The sequence below is a fragment of the Colias philodice genome, chromosome 26, assembly GCF_061535455.1.
Source record: "Colias philodice isolate Cphi_HAF_F1 chromosome 26, ilColPhil1 Martin Lab GWU primary, whole genome shotgun sequence".
NCBI lineage: Eukaryota > Metazoa > Arthropoda > Insecta > Lepidoptera > Pieridae > Colias > Colias philodice.
This window is the reverse complement of record NC_143111.1, coordinates 8,325,293-8,345,117: the sequence shown is the minus strand read 5'-3', so window position 1 is coordinate 8,345,117 and position 19,825 is coordinate 8,325,293. Positions and strand designations below refer to the sequence as shown.

Sequence of the window (19,825 nt, the reverse complement as noted above, 5' to 3'; positions counted from 1 at the left end):
CCTTCCCCCCACTTGACTATTGCTTTTTATAAGGACACAGTTATAACATTTTCATTCATAGTTCAATATATTTGTTTTTGAATAGAGTGATAAACATACACTTATTTTTGTTATCTGTTTTGTGTAGATAATCCTATCCTACTAATATTATAAATGCGAAAGTTTGTGAGGATGTGTGTGTGTTGAATTTGCGTGAAAGAGTAACATTTCACGCAAATTCTACCAAACAGATTTCAATGAAATTTAGCACACATATAGAGGGTAACTTGGATTAACACATAGGATAGGTTTTATCCCGGAAAACCTACGGGAACGGGAACTATGCGGAACTATCCTTTGAAAACGCGGGCGAAGTCGCGGGCGGAATCTAGTAATTTATATGTATTAACAAAAAAATAAACCTCCTTCTAATTGATATAACTATTCATACTCAAAATTCTGACTTCTGAGATTAATAATACATCAATTTAATTAAAATCTAAAAACGGTAGTTAAAGTTCCGATGCAATCACGATGGTTGAATAATCTTTGACAGAGTTATTTTATATTTCCAACTAGCTACGCAGCCCCGCTTCGCCTGTACACTGTCGAAGATTGTCGTGGGCTCATGCAGAATACTATGATCATCATATTATGATGAAAAGCATATTATTATAGACTAACATCACTGCATAGTATCAAACATGGTCGCTTTCCATCGTGTGTGTTTGAATGTTTTGATCTTCAAAATTACGCAATAGGTTTTGATGCGATGATCTTGCCAAAAAAGTTTCACTTCTGACACGTTTGCTCGGCACACACGCTCTTTTTTACAAGAGTGGTTCTTGGAGGGTCTCAGTATAAGTAATATAATTCTCAAGTTTTCTACAAAGCCGACAAAGTCGTGCGCTAAATGCAGATTAAATTATCTTTATATATTTATTACTTAATATATATAAATCTCGTGTCACAATGTTTGTCCTCAATGGACTCCTAAACCACTTAACCGATTATAATAAAATTCGCACACCATGTGCAGTTCGATCCCACTTGAGAGATAGGATAGCTTAAACATGTAGGTACCACGGGCGAAGCCGGGGCGGACCGCTAGTATACATTTAAAGACCAAATTGATATACATTCAACGTTCAAACACCTAACAATTAAAATGAATAATTAATAGCATACATTATCTCAATTTATCCTTTAATTACTGTTAATACATTACACGGTTTATACCTGTAATTATTAGTACAAACGAATCATATATTATTCATAACTATGTTTGTTAATTTATTATAGACCAGCTTCCGCCCGCGGCTTAGTCCGCGTGGTGTTTTGATAAAAGGTAGCCTATGTTCTTTCTCAGGGTCTAAAGATTGTCTGTGCCAAATTTCATCAAAATCGGTTGAGAGATTTAAGCGGGAAAACATAGCAGACAGACAGACAGACAGAGTTACTTTCGCATTTATAATATTAAGTAGGGATTCGTAACGTATATTAATTATGAATTAAGATTTTAGTTTGATTAAATATGTTTTAATACTTGAAAAATATCGCTCTATTATGATATTATTTATTACTGATTATTTACAAATAAGTATTCATAATTTAATTTAATGTTTAAAATTTCATAACTATTAAGTGTTTAAAACGATTCCTTGCTTTGTATCCATGATCACAATAAGACAAAAAATATATTCTATTATAGTATCTGACTCAAATTAAATTTAAAATAATGTCTTTAAAGTGCAAAATTAATAAGACTACAATTTTGCAATAAATTAAACACATTATGTTTTTCTTAAGTGGAAGATATTGGAATTTGTATGAATATTGGACTTAATAACAATCGTAATAAACAATAAGGAAAAGATACGGTAAGAATAGAAATAATATATTGGATTGCTAGAAATTGAACTTTTTTCATTTCGTTATATTAATAAGTGAAAAGTAAGAAAAGCAATAAAACAATCGTAGTTTTATTTCCTCTTTCTAAATTGTATATTGAAGCTTTATTAAGTCCATAATAACTACTAGTACTACTTATAATAAAAGGTCAAGACATTTGAACGCGATTATGTCAAAATTACTATGGAATAGTAATTTTTTAAATTTTTAAATTTGAAATATTATTAATACTAGACAGCTTATTTAACAAGGACTGCTATGGACCTACTACACTATAATCCATACTAATATTATGCGAAATGCGAAAGTAACTCTGTCTGTCTGTCCGTTACTCAATCACGCCTAAACTACTGAATCAATTTGCATGAAATTTGGTATGGAGATATTTTGATACCCGAGAAAGGAAATAGGCTACCTTTTATTGCGAAATATGTACCACGGGCGAAGCCGGGGCGTACCACTAGTATACTATATAGTAGATAGTTCCTTACGATCATCATCTAAGACTAATAATTTAGGAGCGGAGCAGCAAAGAAAAATGCAGGTGAAAACGCGATGCACCGCTAGTTGTAATATAAAATTAATCACTACTACAAATTCAACTTCGATCATTTATTCCATAAAACGCTTGTAAATATCCTATTCAATTCAATCAAAGTTAGCAGTTCGATTCTTACTAATTTCATCTATAGGTAATATACACATTGGATTGCTTCACGCGATTTCACCATTAGTGTAACGAGAGATATAGAACGGGTGTGGCTGTGTGTTGGTGAAACGAAACAGTTTTTTAATACAATTTCAGTATTTTTCTCTTTAATGGTTTACTTGTTATTGGTTGTTTATAAGACAAACCATTAACAAAGGGTTAAACTTTTTACATAATATAATATATTTTTTTTATTTAGTTTCATGCTTAATAATGTGTTACTTAAATAATTGAAAAATAAAGAGGATAATATTATCACAGTAACTGAGAAATATATTCCGTGAATTCACAATTTCCTAAACCAACAAACACGGGCGCATGCACAAGCAACATGTTTACATGCTTGTGCTCGTTGAATGTCACTTTGAACGCAAGCGTCTGAACCCACCATAACATTTCTCATGAATTTTCCACCTTGCTCTATAATTAAAAGAGACATTTCTACATATTATTATAGGTTTATTTTTACACAATCAAATTCGGACGTTATAAATAACATATTATTCTTTACGAATACAATAAATACATGGTACGAAAATAGATTAAATCTGTTACATTATTTAACGAAGCGAGTTTTAAAATTGGAAACATGTATTTATTCTAAAAATATTAGTTTCGGAGTTTGTTTGGTTAGCTGTGTTATTTTTACTTGGCACAGAAATGGTATGTAATTGTAATATTGAAATAATAATACTTTTATAAGTTTTGTAAATTCACAGGCTTTGCATTTTCGAAGGTTTAATTTATACGTAAAACTTTTTGATTTCATATTATGAATATCACTCATAGAAATCTAAATAACAAGACACTAGAAGTCGTAAGCGTGCGTGACCTTGTCGCCACTCAGGTGATTTGCACATCACCAGTGCATTCGTCACTGTTCAGTTGCTCTGGAGACGTATGAGTGTATACATGGTGTGTTTCAGCAATTCCCATTGCGGAAATTCTTCCACAAGTTGTAATTATACTTATAAAGGAATAATATTTCATCGGAAAATATATTTTTTTAGAAATAATGCCGTTTTTTGCTTAAAATTATAGAATATTTACAAGTATTACGAGTGTCACCATAGTAATCGAAATAACAATGAATGACACAGTCGACCATTCTTATTATCACGTTTGTTCGTATTGGAGCAAAAAGTCTCATATACTTAGGGATGTTATTCTAAAATAAACCGTAAATTCGTGCGTTAGGATACATATTCAAAAGCTTAATTTAATAGATAGTTAGTTTTCACTAAAATCAAGCTGTCCAATAAAAGGCATAGTTTACTTGTGTGTACTGTTTAGCTTTCGGTTTGAATGTGTTGATTTTGGCGACAGCGGTTTTCATACGAATTATGACATTATAGCCCTTCTATGTGTCTTGTTATTTAGATTTCTATGATATCACTACATAGTATAAAACAAAGACGCTTTCTCTGTCTCTAATGCTTTAATCTTTAAAACAACGCAATGGATTTTTATGTGTTTTTTTAATAGATTGAGTGATTCAAGAGGAAGGTTTTAGTATATAATTTATTGCATTTTAGACACAGCGGGCGAAGCCGCGAGCGGAAAGCTAGTAACCTATATTTTTTTTAATAATTCCTAGTAGGAAGATCTTAAGGAAGATGATCGGGCCAGTGTTAACAGAAGAAGGAATTTGGAGGAGGAGGAAAAACCTGGAGCTTGAAGACCTAATGGCTGAGCCAAATATCATCGGTGAGATTAAATTGCAAAGACTCCGATGGCTCGGACATGTAGAAAGAATGGGGTAAGATCGAGCAGCGTTTCGCTGCTCGATCGAGCGTACCTGGGACAGCCATCTGGACGACGTCCGGTTGGGCGTCCTAGGTACCGCTGGAAAGACGAAATCGCCAAAGACTTGCGCACCCTCCAAATCGAAAACTGGCAAGAGATGGCACAGGATAGAGTAAAATGGAGGCTCTTAATGTCGGAGGCCAAGACTCACTTTGGGTCCCTGCGCCACTCCAGTAAGAAGATAAGACATAAAAAAGTGTGAAAGTTATGAATGAGAAATGCGGGTTAAGAAGAAGTCTACGATGAATAAAACTTTAACTTTTTTCAATGAAAATTACCCGTAGAAACTATTTACGAATTATCTAACTGCGCCTTAACGTAACCTAATCGGGACACAATCCGATGACCTAGCTACTTGGCCTTAAGGAAAAATACTTGTAATGAAATGCTTGTATCGCCAACTCCAACTAAAGGGCACAGTTGAACATACCTATAGACTAACTTATTATTTATTTACACCTTACACCAAGCCTGTAGCCAGTAAATAGGCTGATTAATAGTTAACGAAACTACATTTACGCACATAATTCTTGTGTAAAGATAGCCAATAGAACAATATATACTTATATTAATATTATAAAGCTGAAGAGTTGGTTTCTTTGTTTGAACACGCTAATCTCGGGAACTACTGGTCCGATTTGAAAAATTATTTTGGTGTTAGCTGATATCCCATTTATCGAGGAAGGCTATATGCTATAATTATTATCATCATGCTAAGACAAACAGGAGCAAAGCACTGCGGGTAAAACCGCGCAGCACAGCTATTTATAAATATATAGACTAATGGCTGTGTTCACAGCTTGTGAGTATGTTATATTTATTTGTCAGTTTAAATGACAGGGAATGTATGGAAATATAGGTCAAAAAGTGGCTACCAGGGACACTATCAGCATCTTATAAAATCCATGTATAACAAAAATATCGTCATGTGCAAAAAGACACATTCACATACAAGCAAAGACTTATTTCAAATAGTAATTTGATCCGATACAAAATAAAGCTTTCATTTATTACACCTAGTGCAGTTGCTAAATAGGTCCTTAGAAACTAAAGTATATTTAGAATACAATATTCTGATAACATTCATCGTATCTCATCTTTTTACATTAACGTCTCTACGCCCATCTACGGCGTAGACTTGAATGTCTACACCTCTACGTCGTAGACTCTACGTAGGCATGTACATTGTACAACTACAAAAGATGAATAGGATTACATTTAATAGCTTATTAGATAAATACCATTACTAATTAGTATTTATGAATTAAAAAAACAGACTTAATAATAGAAATCCGCCCCAACGCCCTAATTTAATGAATATAAAAAAGTATACTCTATAGTTTGCTTTCAATACAAATTGCATTCATAGACTATACATACACGCTCACTTGTTATATTAATTGAGGTCAAAGGAACAAAAACTTTAATGACTTTATTCAAATATACTAACAATCATACTAATACGTATAATTCAAGACTCAAAGTACGTTCTATTCATTGTATTTTTCATTAAATCCAACACGATATAATTATTATTATTTATTTCAGTTGCATGTTAATCCAACGCTGTGACGTCACGCATTAGCAATTACGAGTTAATTTATTTCTTCCCTAACTGTTGGTTCAATGACTTCATAAAACTCCATTCGTTAATGACTACGTGTCTTTTTGGTCTTCATTAACGTTTTATTTTTTTTTAAATAGAGATAGTCGGGTTTTTGTGTTAAAAAAATGGTATGTTTTTTTAATGGTTAATATTTTTTTGAAATGACTAATGCATTATTTTTTTCAAAATAAATAACTATTTGTTAATTCATTAAATCTGCAATGAAACGAAAATAATAACTATAACCTTATTAAATTCAAGTAATTATTACGTTTTAGTTTTAAAATTAGCATAATTAATAATAACTTATCTACTAAAAACAATTCGTTTTTTAATCAAATATGTTCTAAAAATAAAAGGCTCAAATAATATTAAATTGCCAACAAGGAATTTTGAATTAAAAAAACGAGAAAATTCATTAAAACCGAGAACAAAACAAGAATAAGCTGTGTAGATAGAAAATTGCGCGTAACATTTTCTAAGGGAATATTTAATCACTTTTAATGGCTCCACAGAATGCTTTTAATCATTATTTTAATAGAAAACTTCAGTATAACGCGTTATTTTCCCATAGGAGTTGCGTATCAATATTTAATTTAGCACACGACCTACCTGCAAGAGTACACACACACAAACACAGCACAAACAAGAGCACAAAATTTCACTAAACACACGTCAAGTTGACAGCTAAAAAGGCGGGATGTTTTTTTCTTTTTTACTTTTTTTTAATCCGAGGCGAAGGAGAAGTTACGAATTTCGAATGTCAAATATCGAACGTCGAGGTTGAACGCGCGGCGTTCGTTCGCAGTGGAAAGACGTCGTCAACTGACGTACTACGTTATGTAGGGCCTTCGCAGTACTCTATCAGGCATCGTACTGCAGCGTTGCGTTAAAAATCCTTTTATTAGCAACGTTGTTGGTACATATAGCTGATGTAAATGAACGGGTTTAAGGTAGATTAAAGCTATTTTATGATTACAATATACTTTTATAAAAATAGGGCGTGTTTTATTTTACTGAGATGTAAACTATTGAAATGAGTGAAAAATAAGAATTTTGATAAATGTAGAGCTAAATTTGATATGTTTGGTTTTATGGCATTCAAATGCTTTAATAAATATAAATTTATAAAGAATATAAAGTTGATCGAATTTTTTCTATTATTTATAAATTTAAAAATGTAGAGCTACTTCTTATTATAATTTTAATCACATGTTTTAATTATTTATATGTAGTCTTATAATAGATAACAGATTCCCTAGATACGATTTTGAAGTTACTGTCTTAAATATTAATATAAAAAATCGTATTCCTTCAAATTCTATGTCAGATAAAGTTAATCAACACTAAAATTAAGTGTAACAATATTTTATTTATATTTATATTACTCTATAAATTCGTTTATTTTTTTCTGCAAACTAAGAATTAATAATCACAAAAACTTCGCAAAAACACACATTCAACTAAACACCGAGTAAAATTATGCGAAAAGTGGAACTCGCGAAGCAATATTTTCTTCGCAAACTTTAAAAGCAGCGTTCGACTTAAAAAGCGCACGACTATTTTAAACAATACACAGTTCTTACACTAAAACACTAAAATAATTAAAGTTTTCACATTCGAGTGCAGTAATGAACAAACTTGCATTGTTCGGACGGACGGACGGTTACATGTTGTAATGGGAATAGAGTTTGGATTACATACAATGGTAATGGTAATGGAGTTTGAGCTGTATTTTTCACAGTGTAAATATTTGATTTAGAGAACATGTCCATAAATAATGCATTAGTTTACAGTACAGAAACAATAATAATAATAATAATTTATTTATTGATAAGACATCATAGGTCCACTTGTTAGTAATTTCTTAATTACTATGTTAGTACATTACATTAATTATTTAAATATTATCATTTTACAATTTACCATTTATATGACGTCATTTTATTTTTATTGATATAGGATGTGTGTACTTGCTCGCAATGGTGCAAGTACACACAATCATATCTGTCTGCGATCATTTTTAGAGCAGTGTTGGTACTGCCCCGCACCCGGCGCACCAGAGATGTACATCTCTTCCGTATTATACTATAAAAGCAATCTACCCGAGCTTCAGCAAACATCCCTGATGCGCTACAGTGGCGAGGCAGCCCCATCAGCGCTCTGAATGCGTTGTTATATTGAATACGCAGAGCATTGTATGCCCGACGACCATAGTTATACCAGAGGCTGCACGTGTAGAAATTAGAGCAATATGCTCTGAATAGTATTACAATTATCTATACTCGTACTATATTACATAGTAATATTGTTATTACTGCTAGATTTGAATATGTAATAATTACAAAAAATAATCATAGCACATAGAAGTGAAATATTTATATCTGTTTATTACACGCCAGATATTTTGAATGGATTTATAATGATTAAAATGTAATATTCAATTTAATGTTATATCTCTACAATTTAACAATATGCTGGAAAACACTCATCAAAATTAATCCTTATTTTATGATATTGATTCTATCTGCAAAACTCTATTACTATTGAGATACGTAGTTAGTTGCAAAACAGTTTAAGCTGCATATGCAAATTTACAGTTACACTTACAGTCCACAGGCCTAGGTTTACAATTAAACTATAGAAAATATCTAGGAATCTAAATAAGAAGCTAGGCATTATACATAACGTACACAAACGGACAGAAATTACTACTATACTACTACTACTTACTACTTCATCATCATCAGCTCATATACGTTCCCACTGCTGGGACACGGGCCTGAGGGTACAGGCCATAATCCACCACGCTGGCCAAGTGCGGGTTGGCGGATGACACATGTCGTTGAACTTTTGATTCTTCGACATGTCGGTTTCCTCACGATGTTTTCCATCACCGTTCGAGCAGTGGTGATGTTACAACATGCGCAGATAAATTGAAAAATCAATTTATTTCCTGCGCGCTCGCCTGGTCTCGAACCCCGGACTTATCGATTCGAAGTCCGAGGTCTCACCACTGAGCCACCACTGCTCTACTTACTACTTACTATATACTAAATTATATTATAATACATATATTTAGTATATAGATAATCGGGTATCACGAACTATACGAAATAAAAATGATAATAAAGTATGTATTCGCAGTGTTTTTAATCGCCTTTTCTCTAATAGTTTGAAAAATTTTCTTTTAATTTAACGATAGTAAATAGTACTCTATGCAGTAATGTGAGGATTAAAGCGCGTCACACACGGTGAAGATACTATAATATTTTATCTTAAGATACTGTTATATTTTATATTACAGTATCTTAACGCTTCCGGTATCAGCGTTCGGACCATCATTTTTCTTTTTGTCATTGCGTACCACCCACCCCTGTAGAACCGCCATCCTATTACAAATGACGCGAAATTTTGTGGGTCATTTGTAACAGGATGGCGGTTCTACAGGAGTCTTAGTACGCAATGACAAAAATAAAAATGATGGTCCGAACGCTGATACCGGATGCGTTAAGATACAGTAATATAAAATAAAACAGTATCTTAAGATAAAATATTATAGTATCTTCACCGTGTGTGGCGCGCTTTATACACGCTTCTTTAACGATAAGATTACCTACGTCTTTGAGGCGTAGGTTATCTTTCTAGGGTTAAAAGATTATCTTTCAAGATAAATTATTATTATCTTCATGCCCGCGAAAACGATATATTCCCATATCTTTATTTTAAATTATTTTCTTAATAGACGCATTTAAAACACGTTTTAAACTTTTTTTACTAAGTTATTTTTCTATAGTTAAAAAGTCAAGTTAAATAAACATATTTAAAACTAGCTGCGCTCCGCGGTTTCACCCGCGTGGCTCCGCTTCTGTTGGTCTTAGCGAGATGATAATTATATAGCCTATAGCCTTCCTCGATAAATGGTCTATCCAACACCAAAAGAATTATTCAAATCGGACCAGTAGTTCTTGAGATTAGTGCGTTTAAACAAACAAACTCTTCAGCACACGAATTACCAAACTCATTTCCTTGTCAAGGCAATTTCATCTTACCAAGACGTAAACGTAAGTAACGTTGTGTTAAACAAGAAAAATAACTGAAGTAATCGCTATCCAATATCCATAAATAAGAGCTGTAGATGTAAGAAAATCCGAGGATTTGTGTTATTCGCAGTACGGATGTATTTTGTCCTGTTAATTCTGGTAATAGACGCTCGTATTTTGATATTGGTTTGAGAAAAAGTCACAAATTCTTCCTGGAAAAATATATATAAAACTATCCTATTAGTTACTATGTCTTTTTTTATTAGTATAGTAATTATTAAGCCAAATTTTAATGGACAAACAGATAAAAATAATCACTCTTGATTACTACTAATTTTAATTATGTTTTACACTAGCTATGTCCCGTGGTTTTACCCGCATTGCTCCGCTCCTGTTAGTTTTAGCAGGATGATATATATCCCATAGCCTTCCTCGATAAATGAACTATCTAACACCGTTAGAATTTTTTAAATCGGACCAGTAATTCCTGAGATAAACGCTTTCAAACATACAAACAAACTCTTCAGCTTTATAATATTAAGATTTACTACCTTAAATAGGTGGCTTCGCACGCTTTTAAATTAATATGCTTATTTATAAATAGTGACGTATATTTATAAACAAATTACGATGAAATAAATAGAAATACCATAATTAGTTATTATAAAATTTTACGGTGGATGATTGGTTTAACAATTATGAAACGTTTGTTTACATAACAATAAGACTAATTGGTTATTACAACTGCATCATAAAATAAATAATAATAATCTATTTATAAAAAGTATATGAACATTTTAATACTTGTAAAATATATAGTTATAAAATGTGAAAAATTAATACCAATATTTATGTCAGACATATTATTGAAATGATAATATAGGTTCCTTTCGTTCGATTTACAAAATATTTAATATCAAAAACAATGCTCTTATCCATTCAGGAATACATAATAATTATAATTATTTTAAGTACTTATAAAGTTATATTTATTATTTCAGCAAATTGTAAAATACAGAGACATATTTTCGTACAATACGTAATCCCAGATCTAAATATTACATTAAAAGAAATGTACAACCAGATTAAAATTTAACTAAACATCCCTTAAAATCACCAAATCTAAAAACAGATTCACATACATTCATTTTTAAAATTCAGTTTCATAATATTAAATACATAGAAAGTAATACCTGTTTTTCGTTATGGATTAAAAGTAACAATTAAAAAATTGGTTGTCTGTAAAGTCGGTTTACTGACGATAGTTGAACGTGACAACGTCCGATTGTGCTTCTTTGTCGCTCGTTCCGCGCTCTCGCTTGCACTTCAAGCCTCTATGGAACGCCTCAGAGCGAGGTAACGCCGCATGAATCATGTTTTTTCGTGCGTGCAGCCGGTTCTATCGAAATATAAGACGTTGTCACGTCAAAAAGCATTATTGAGTACTCTTTCGCCAAATTATCTCACATATACACAAGCATTAATCTCACATGTAAAATTATCAAAAACACATACATCAAGCCAGAATATATCTCGCCACATTAGCACCATATCAGGCTCTTTATGCCTTCCCCTTCCGAAACGCGTAATGTTACGCAATAGATAGCATAATGTTAAATAGATCTTTGACTATTGCTTTTTACACGCTTTATATTAGCTTCACCTGTATGTTTGTTTATTTGTAACCGACTTCTTTGGGCGCGATTTTGACCCACTTTAAACGGCCAGATTTCGTTCAAACTTTGTATATTTATTGAGGACCGATGACAATACACTAATTTGATAAAATTTTCTATTTTTTAGTTCGGTTTTCTATAAAAAGCGTGTTTTTTTAGTTTTTTTAAACTACATAATATTATTATTTGATGGAGATTAAACGTTATTCGAGGTAAGTACTAAGTAGGTAACAGACATTGCAAAAGCGAACATTTCTAATTTGAATGCTATAAACAATCTTAAATTAAAAGGTTTGTGATAGTCTTGCTTGCGTAAATCTTATAAAATAAGTGCTAAAATTATAGATGATATTTTTTCTCACAATGGTGGTAAATATCGTATTGTTATTGACTTTTGCATTTTATCAATACAGACACATCATCTGCAAAAAGTATGGGCATAGTTTCATTTCGATCGAGTATTTTCGGAAGATCATTAATGTAAATCAGAAAGAGAACGCAGCCCAATACCTTCCTTGGAGAAAAGAACATGTTGTTTATTTTTTGTATATTTTGTAATACATCAGGATCGATAAGATTATCGTATTCTCAAATTTAACTCCATTTGTCAGTAATAATAATTGACCTTAAAGCAAGCAGGATTTCATTAAAGGCATTCGCCTATTGCCATGGTTATGCCTAACATTTCAATAGTACCTTTCATCACAACAACTCAACAAAAATTGAAACATTCTCAAAAGTCGGATTACACCCAGTATTGCTTCAAATTAGTTGTCGCAACTTTGACCCGTTTCTTCGTCATTAACGGACTACTAATGAGGCGCCATTTTGTATTCACAGCTCATGATGACCACAATCACCTTGCAAATTAACCTGTGACGTAAGAAAGAGAAAAAACATTTATTGAGCGGATTTCTTTAAACAGATAAAAAGAGAGCATACATATAAAAATTAAGTAACTTTAAACTGACCCTATTAGATAATTAAAAACTTACGTGATTTGGAACGAACTAAAACTAGAACTTAATGATTCAAGTAAATTTTATGAGCATTTATGAAAAAGTAATTTCTTAAAAAACTATCAGCTAATCGGAATGTCATCTACCGAGAAGAACAACACTCATCTAAAACACTTAAAAGAAAATCCTAATCGGATCAGTAATTCCTGAAACTAGCGTGGTCCAGAAAACAAAACAATTTTATGATCTAAAATATATTCAACTACTAGCGGTCCGCCCCGGCTTCGCCCGTGGTACATGTTTACATAAGAACCATCCTCGTACTTCAAGGAATATAATAAAAAAAGAATTATCGAAATCGGTTCAGCCGTTCTCGAGTTATGCGCTTACCAACACATTTTGCGATTCATTTTTATATATAAGAAGATTATAGACCTGTATTTTATCTAACAGCATACGAAACATTTAACATTCAACACGGTATATACTTACCCCTATATTCCAAACAATAGAATATCGAGAGATATAGTTATCGTAGAACGAGCAAGCAATTGTCTGGAGATCGTCTAGATTATATAATTATTCTATACCCGTATCTAAAACAATATTAATACAGAAAATATATTCTTTACTTCAATCTTAATACTATTATAAAGGCGAAAGTTTGTATGGATGTATGGATGTTTGTTAATCTTTCACGTAAAAACTACTGAACCGATTACAATGAAATTTAGCACACATATAGAGGGTAACTTGGATTAACACATAGGATAGGTTTTATCCCGGAAATCCCACGGGAACGGGAACTATGCGGGTTTTCCTTTGAAAACGCGGGCGAAGCCGCGGGCGGAAATCTAGTATTAAAATAGATTGTTGTGTGTTTTATAAACATTTTAATAGATATTTTAGACTTGCTGGAATGTACACTATTAGGTGTCTTACTGTTTTTTAACCATACTAGCTTTGTCAAAAACCTAATAAATTATATACTGAAAACTTCCTCTTGAATCACTCTATCTATAAAAAAAACATCAAATTCAAATATTGTATTCTGTGTCAGTTGTGTTTGTTATTATTGTGGAGTCAAATAAATGATCTTTCTTTCTTTCTTTCTTTCTTTCTTTCAAATTCCGTTGTCTAGTTTTAAAGATAAGCATACATACATACAGACGCGGGAAGCGACTTTGCTTTATTACTATGGCTGTGTATTTTTTAACAAAATCAAATTATTTAATCAACATAATATTTCTTATGTATTTAACTTCATCAGTAACATGATAAATACCCGACCTATTAAAATGAATGTGGTTAATATCACATTCCAATATTCAATACTAACAAGTAACAATCCATACTAATATTATAAATGCGAAAGTAACTCTGTCTGTCTGTCTGTTACTCAATCACGCCTTAACTACTGAACCAATTTGCATTAAATTTGGTATAGATATATTTTGATAGCCGAGAAAGGACATAGGATAGGTTTTATCCCGGAAATCCCACGGGAACAGGTTTTTCTTTGAAAACGCGGGCGAAGCCGCGGGCGGAAAGCTAGTACAAAATATAACAAGCGGTCCCTGTATCCAATTACCATAATATTATATCAAATGAAGGACAAGGGCTTATCAATACAAACTACTACGCCAAAACTCTTAACCCTGAAGCCCTCTAGTACATATTCATCAGTGGACCTTCATTTAAGGTGATGAATTAATTTTTCTAACATTTACGGCCCTTTTTAAACCTTCGTAATTTTTATATTATTAAAGTTGTCGTGATGAAAATTCTTGACAAGAAAGTTCAATAGTAACACAATACGTCTACCGTTTTAGAAACATGATTCCATGATATTTTCTCGATAGAAAAAAAATACAAAGTTCTCATTGTTATTTTTTTTTAATCTCTGGCATCTTCAAAATAACAAACGTAAAGTTACGACTTATTGGATATTAACTATAAAATATACAACCTATACGTCTACCGTGTTAGAATTTTGAAATATGCGATGGTTTTGAAATAAACAAGAAATACTTGAAATTAGCGCGCGACCAGCCAATATAGCGAGAGCCGCCCTGTACCTTCCTACCCCGATCGCTGCACGAGTCATTCCCGCTAAGGCCGTCACACGGGGAACTTGTGTCGCTCGCGCAATCGTATCATAGGGTGACAACACGATAAGACAAATGGCGACAATAAAGAAAATAATAAGAAGAAACATAAAGGTTGGAGGAAAAAGAATGCTTACAATTGGAACAAATTAATGAAGTAAGTTGCTTTAATTTTAAATTTGATGATAATTGTATTATAGACGATGTTTGATATGTACCCCTGTTTTAAGTACATAACGAATGTGTAAGATTTTTTCATTTATAGCATAGATAATCTTTTCAGAAATCCGGAATCCTGAAGGAAAATAAACCCACTGATTGTTCACAATGTGAACCCACTCCTTCGTAAGTACCTTTATTATGTCAAAAATGTATGTTATCAACGCTCTAAGTACTGGTTTTATCGCATGATTCCATTTTTAGCAAAAAGCAACAAACTGCAAAGAAATAAAAAATCATGGTGAACTTAGTGGAAGTATGGTGGATGTAATATGGAACAGGAGCTCATTGGAGTAGTATTATATTTAAAAAAATACGAAAAAATTTCAAAAATTGCATTTCTTAGTAGGTGGTAGATAAGTATGTTGTATAAAGAATTTGATGATGATATTTATTTCATTTATACTTACTACACCTGTGCGGGAAATTGCTTAGTACTAAAACGGATTTATATTCATATTTACATAGTAATGTGAGTTTTCATTTCGAAAAATTTTGTGTTAGTATATTAAATTGAGTTCCTGGGTGATCTGGAAACACAATTGGGCCCGGAAGATGGCGCTGCAGTCACTCCTCCTAATCACATGAACCGATTTGGATGAATATTTGTGTGCACATTTCATTGTTGTGGGATGATTGGTTGATTCGTTTTCACATTAGCTAATATTATGTATTTTTGTTGTAAACTTAATTTAATGTTTATAATACATTATTATTGGTATAAATAAGCCAGTGTTCGTCTCACATTGCTGTACCTGCCTACCTACCCTACCAGGGCCTAACTTTGTTCTGGCTATTTTATTTTGATTATTTGTAATGAATAATTACAATTATAATAGAGTGCAAAAAATAAATACATGCGTCAATATATTTTGTGTTTTTTTTTTTATTTAAAAAAATATCATTCCGACCGCGGCTTTGCCCGCGTGGAATTAGGTTATATCGTGAATCCTGTTTTTTCCCACAGAAGTGTTCAGTTCGGATAAAAAGTACTTATCCTATGTGTAAATCCAGGCAATTAGCTATATTTTATCAAAATTGGTAATGTAGTCTTGACGTGATTAAGTAACAACTAACAAAAAAATATACAAATTAATATCCAAAGTTTCGCATCAGTTTTACTGTATTAGTGATATCTTCCACTCTTGACTTTGACTGAGAAGAATTAGGGTTTATAACTTCTTTCAGAAAAAGTACCTTTCATTTCTGGGCATGATGTAATATCTACGTCAGCATCAAATTCTATCTAAATCAATTCAGTAGTCCGCGTTATTGAGTACCATTTCATTTTTTCAGAGTAACAATATTTTTTGTTATTTTAAAGATTATTTATAACCTGTATTATTTTGTTATAAAGTAAACATTACGAAATGATAATAATTATTAATAATGTCTAAGTAGTTGTTAAAAAGAAGATTATTTGTTTATAAGCAAGAAAATAAAACCAATAAATCAACAATTAAATAAATGCATAACAATATTATAACTGTATGACGACTCCATACATGTTTGTCCCGAGTCGGCCAGCGGCAGCGCGGCGAGTTTGTAAGAATGACTTCGCGCACACCCGCGTTCGCGATAGCGAGCTATTAGACTCCGCCCGCCAAGCAGTGGATTTTTTTTTGTGTATCGTCTTAATATAGAATAACATATTTTTTATATTGTTGTATATAGATAGCAATTTCTTCCTGGCGTATAATATTATGAATGACAAGATGAAGAAATATCATGGAAATATTCGTAAATAATACTATAGGAAGAATTTTTTTCAGTTTCAGTCTGATTAAAATTTAACGTTGAAAGCGTAGAATTGACTATCTTGTAATTATAAATTAATATTACTCTTGATGACATACATACAGATTTACTGAAAAAAAATATTTGGACAAAATATATAATTCTCGACGAAATCTATTAAGTAGATACATACTACATACATACAAAACTGTTATGTTCTTCCTTTTAATGATTTATAATAAGGCTATATATTTTTATCAGCAAATTTATGTATCCTCTATGTTTTTTTTCTTTCGTTTACTTTATTCCTTACTAGCTTACTACCCGCGGCTTCGCCCGCTTTGGCTAAAACCTAATAAATTATATACTTAAACCTTCCTCTTGAATCACTCTATCTATTAAAAAACTGCATCAAAATCCATTACGTAGTTTTAAAGATTTAAGCATACAAAGGGACATAGGGACAGAGAAAGCGACTTTGTTTTATACTATGTAGTGATGACAAGATTCCATAATATTCATACATGATACGATAGGAATAATTGTGTATTTTTTTTCAGTTTCAAACAGTCTGATTAAAATTTAGCATTGAAACCGTAGTATTGGCTGTTTTATAACTTCGGAAAAATAATAGTACACTTGATGACATACATACAGATTTACTGTAAAAACATTTGGACAAATATACCTAATTATCGACGAAATCTATTTAACTCAAACATTTATTTATTCAATTAGACGTCTTTTTTCAGAAGTACTATCGAATCGTCATTACATATTTTAACATTTACTACCGATTCGGAAAGCAGTATCTATGGAGTAGAACCGACAAGAAACTCTATAAATTTAATATTGACATACAACACTGTTATGTTCTTCCTTTTAATAATTTATGATATTAATGATATGTTTGTTTTTTTAACAGCAAATCTATGTATGCTCTATCTACGTATGTTTTTTTCATTTACCTTTACCCCATATAAACACTAGCATCAAGCAAGCATGACAGTTCTGCACATCATGCATGCATGCGTCTGTATTTCGACCAGCGTGTCACAAACTTTGTCACGTGATGGATGATCTACGTGACACGTGAAAGCAATTATGTCACGTCATCTAGCGAAGATAAGTTGGGAATGATAAGTTTTTAATTGTGACTTGTATTGGATATAAGACGGCCTTGTGGAGGTTATCATGTCTTAAAGCAGTTTTATTTCCAGTGTGGGAAAGTGATGGCGCTAGACGACCTTTATAACCTTCACATTCTTCTGGAAATAATATTGCTTTTAGACATCATGGTACGTACGTGGGCTGAATTCTCACTTATATTATCAACTACCTTTCCAACCACGACTTCAGCACTAGTTGTCTTAAACTTATAAATTTATAAAGAATAGAAAAAATTCGATCACGAGGCGGGACTCGGACCCGCATCCTTTCACGCCAATCCGGGTTGTCTTAAACTTTACAAATTATGTACTAAAACCTTTGTGAACCACGCTATCCATTGGTGGAAAATTTATGAAAATGACTGCAGTAGTTTCTTAATTTATCACAAATAGACTGACAAACAAAACAGGAGAAATCACTACGTAGGATTTTTTTTTGTAATATGTAGTGATATACGAAATAACTTTACTTTAGTTATCTTACGCAGATAATTATTATTGCTGATTAACCATTTTAAATCAAATCAAATCAAAGCTGTTTATTTGCTCTATATGGTTATACAAAGGTGTTAATATACAATATTTATATCACATATAATATAATGCCATTGTAAATGGCCTGCAATTTTTTTTTTCGAAATTACAAATTAAATTATCAATAATATAGGTACAAATCATTTTTAGCTTCATTTATAGATAATGTATAGTCTAAAGATGCCCTGAAGATGATAAATTGGTTACAAACACGACCTATACCGTTAGTACTAGTATATTTTGTTTACGAAAGCTATGGCAAGAGAATGGCAAATTTGTTAGACAGCTTACATGCATCTAAAGGAATAAGGATATCTTATTTTAGTTTTATAGCATTCAAATGCTTTATAAATAAAAAATTTTAAAGAATAGAAAAATTTCGATCCCGCCTCGTGATCGAATTTTTTCTCTTCTTTAAAAACGTGTTGGTACTATAAGGATATATTTACACTGGTTGCCAAGCACGTATCGTCTGCAATAAACCTAATAAAACACTCCGCTTACAAGGGGATCAGATGTACAAACGCCTTAAAGATTACAACTTCCGTACTTTAAGATCAAATGTCTGTACAGTTAGCTAATCTTTGTTTGAAAAGGAATTGGTGATCTGAAATGATGATTTGATGATGAGATTGAGCTATTTAACATTAAAAAAGGGCGTGTGTAAAGAGCACACGTGTCAGAAGTGAAACTATCCTCCATGACGTGACGATATTGCCATGACGCGACCTTGAAATTTTACTCTCAACGCGCCTAAAGAAGTTTCACTTCAAAAGATTCCTCTTTAAAAAGTAATATAGACTATTTTCCTTTTTTATTCACTCATATGAAGCCGCAACTTTAAATAATAATATATAATAATATTATAAAGTATTTGAATGCTATAAAACTAAGAATTTATGCAGCTAGTTACAGATATAAAAAAAAATTGACGTGACGCAAGTACCCTTTTCATCTTACAAACTCGTAAAGTTTACTGCAAAAGGTTAATTTAGTAGCCAAAATAATATATTCAGGACCAAGTTATTAATCATACTAGTTGATAGACCAAATCGCACAGTTAACTGGCCGGTTAAACGAAGGTTGAGATTACAACATAACCACGGGTTCACATTAGCTTTTATCGTCAACTGAATTATGGCTTCCTCTTCCGAAATTCGGACATTATAACACATCGTGAATGGGATTAATTGCTGGAACTTAGAGTATGGGTTTATCATTTCATATGGAAAATATTTATATTATGACTAGCTTTCTACATCACCTGCGAGGTCAAAGGATGGGCAAAGGGAATTCCCAGGGGATTGTGATGATTCGCTGCGGTTAAAATGAGCCTATGTGACTCTAGTCTCCTGTTCCCAAACACAAA

General features: G+C 32.1%; 1 protein-coding gene across 2 annotated transcripts in view; it reads right to left on the bottom strand.

Moving 5' to 3' along the window:
- The window catches only part of LOC149477055 (uncharacterized), a 306,353-nt gene that overhangs the window by 125,788 nt on the left and 160,740 nt on the right, over positions 1 to 19,825 (bottom strand). Inside the window, exon 1 of one of the 2 annotated variants that reach the window (XM_089711380.1) lies at positions 6,624 to 6,823. The exons of the other annotated variant lie outside the window; for it this stretch is intronic. The gene's annotated coding sequence lies outside the window, so the exon portion shown is untranslated. Of the gene's footprint in view, positions 1 to 6,623; positions 6,824 to 19,825 lie in introns of those variants that run through there. 2 annotated transcript variants of the gene reach the window in all.